Here is a 3,346-nt window from a genome sequence, read left to right as displayed (position 1 = left end):
TTGTTTTGTTTTGTTTTGGGGGGGGTGTTTGTTTGTTTGTTTGTTTTTTGTTTGAGGCTATTGTAAATGAGGTGGTTCCCAGCAATCCCACTCCTTGGCTTATACTCAAAGGACTTAAAAGTAGCATACTACAGGGATACAGCCATATCAATGGTTATAGCAGCACAATTCACAGTAGCTAAATTGTGGAACCAATCCAGATGCCCTTCAGTAGATGAATGGATAGGGAAACTTTGGTATATATACACAATGGAACATTACTCAGCATTAAAAGAAAATAAAATCATGGCATTGCAGGTAAATGGATGGACTTAAAGAATATAATGCTAAGTGAAGCAAGCCAATTCCAAAAAATCAAAGGCTGAATGTTTTCTTTGATATGAGGATACTGACTCCTAACGGCGATGGGCAGGAAGCATGGGAAGAATAGAGAAACTTTAGAAAGGGCAAAGGAGAGGGAGAGGAAGGGAGGGGGCAAACAGGTAGGAATGATGGTGGAATGAGGTAGACATCATTACCCTAAGTACATGTATAAAGACACAAATGGTGTAAAAATATTTTATGTACAACAAGTGAATTAAAAAATTGTGCTCTACATGTGTAATATGAAATGAATTGCATTCTGCCACTGTGTATAACAAATTAGAATAAGTAAATAATTTAATATTAAAAAAGCAAACAAAAACTGGGCAACATAGGGAGACACTGCCTCAAAAACAAAAATAAATCATTAATTTGTATGCAATGATGTTCTTTTTACTTGGAAAGTTCTATGAGATCTGAAAAACGTGTCTCAAAAGTAACTATTCCTACACAGTCTCTGGGCTGAGCTGCAGTGGACGTTTCAGAGGGCAGCCGATCCATAAGCTGTGAGCTCGGCATGACGTCCTGTGGAAGCCTGAGCCCTCTGTGCAGCTTTCTCCCTTTGTCTCATAACCATGTCCACCAATGAGAATGCTAAATCACCAGCTGCCCATCTTAACAGATTCAAAAATAATAGGAAAAGATGATACAGAAATGAGGCAGTGTCGAATAGAAGTTAATGTGGAGCTGAGGAACGCCTGCTAAATAACCCCAAAACTAATATCTAGAAGGAAGTTCCATGGACAATGTCAAGCATCACAGCTGACCGACAGGACAAGATACAGCAAGTTGTCAATCATGGATTAATCCCATTACTCGTTGGTGTTCTCTCTAAGGCAGACTTTAAGACACAAAAAGAAGCTGTATGGGCTGTGAGCAATTATATAAGTGATGGGACAGTTCAACAGATTGTATACCTCATTCATTGTGGCATAATAGAACCATTGATGAACCTAACCTCTTAACTGAGAAAGATACTACAATTACTCTGGTTATTCTAGATGCCATTTCAAATATCTTTCAGGCTGCTGAGAAACTAGGTGAAAGTTAGTAGAATGATTGAAGAATGTGGAGGCTTGGGCAAAATGTAAGCTCTATAGAAACATGAAAATGAGTTTGTGTACAAGGTCTCATTAAGCTTGATTGAGTATTTTTCAGTAGAGGAAGACGAAGATAGAAATATTGTGCCAGAAACTACCTCTGAAGGCTATACCTTCCAAATTCAGGAAAGGACTCCTGGGACCTCTAACCTCTAGGCTGTACAGCCAAGGTATACATTTTGTTGTGTACTACGTTCAGTGTAAGTTTGTCTTGCTGTTTCTCTCCTAAGAGCTCTTTTTAAATGTTTTTTGTATTGTAGCACTTTTTACAACAAAACTATACTTGAACAGTTCCAAACACTACATACTGTATGAAACTTGTCCTCTAAATGGGTTTTTTATTTCTATGTGGAATTTCATATCTTACAGTATCCTATTAAAAAAAGATTAAATTCCACCCTATTATTCCTGGTCTGGGAATGTAGCTCAGTGGTAGAGTGTTTGCTTATGACATGTGAGATCCTAGTTTTTGCTCCCCAGCACAGCAGAAAAAACTAAAAGTGCCTTTTTTCCCCCCTACATACACAAGAAGAATTACAGAACAATTTTATTATCATAGGAATTTTTCCATCAGCTTCAGTGCCAGTCTCAGAATGTTTTCAGACTCCAAGGATTGCAAATACTTAGTTGACAGTTCTGAAATGCAGAAATAAGTCTGTTAATAGCATTGGTATGAAAGGTGAAAGAATCAAAAGCAGCAGAAGTATAAATGAATTCATCCAGGCAAAGACTTAGAATCCCTCCCATCTCTACAATGACATCCTATGTATAATATCAAAAATGGTGGTCAATCCATACTGGGTGGGGCAGGTAGGGAAGAATGAGGAACTCTGGATTGTGCAGAGATGAGTGAGGGGAGGGGTGGGGCTATAGGGATGGGAAGGACAGTAGAATGAGACAGTCATTATTACCCTATATACATGTATGATTACACTACTGGTGTGACTCTGTACCATGTACAGACAGAGGAAGAAGAAGTTGTGCTCCATTTGTGTACAATGTGTCAAAATACATCCCACTGTCACGTATAACTAATTAGAACAAATTGAAAAAAAAAAAATAGAAAGGAAGACCAGTAGATAGAGGAAGGTGATCAGAGGGAGGAAAAGGGTAGGGAAAGGGGAAGTAATGGGGAATGAAATTGATCAAATTTTACTGTTTTATTGTGTACATGTGTAAATATATTATAACAAAGAAAAAAAAGTGGTCAAAGATGGGGATGTAGCTCAGCAGTATAGCACTGCCTAGCACGCATATAAGCCCTGGGTTCAATACCTGGTCCTGGAAAAAAAAAATCTGTGTGGCTTAGATTAAGGAATAATTTTAAAATGTGATACTTATATAAATAAGTCATCTTGTCATTTAACATGACCATTTTAAATGATTGCATTTTTTTAATGACTATCAAAATATTTGTCTTAACACCTCATGAATAGAGGCACAACATTCTCTATATAAATTATTGGTAACTTACCCTTTGGAATATTTCTCCTATCTCTAGATAAAATTTATAAATGGAAAAGAATAAAATATAGATCAGTTTTATCCCATAGTCAATAACAGAGATATAAGAGTTTTAACAAAATCTTCATGATTTTGTTAATTTGATACTTTTTCATAAGTATGCATGTGTTACCCAGAGCCTCCTGCAACTCAGAGAAAAGCAATGTCAGAAGATGGTACTCGTTCTTGAGAATAATTTCTTTTTCATTCTTTATACCTCTCTGAAAAAAAAATTAATGTTTCTCTAAGATTTCCTGTCCTCTGAGACCTCTTAGTTATTCCATGATATGTTGAACAAGACTAAAACTTTAGCGCAGAATGCCCCTTCATATGTAGCAAAGGACTAAAATCTAGTTGTACTGAGAAGAGGACTTAAGATC

Source organism: Marmota flaviventris, chromosome 3 (assembly GCF_047511675.1).
Source record: "Marmota flaviventris isolate mMarFla1 chromosome 3, mMarFla1.hap1, whole genome shotgun sequence".
In the NCBI taxonomy this organism is placed as follows: Eukaryota; Metazoa; Chordata; class Mammalia; order Rodentia; family Sciuridae; genus Marmota; species Marmota flaviventris.
The sequence above is the reverse complement of the archived record's forward strand: the minus strand, read 5'-3'. Positions refer to the sequence as shown.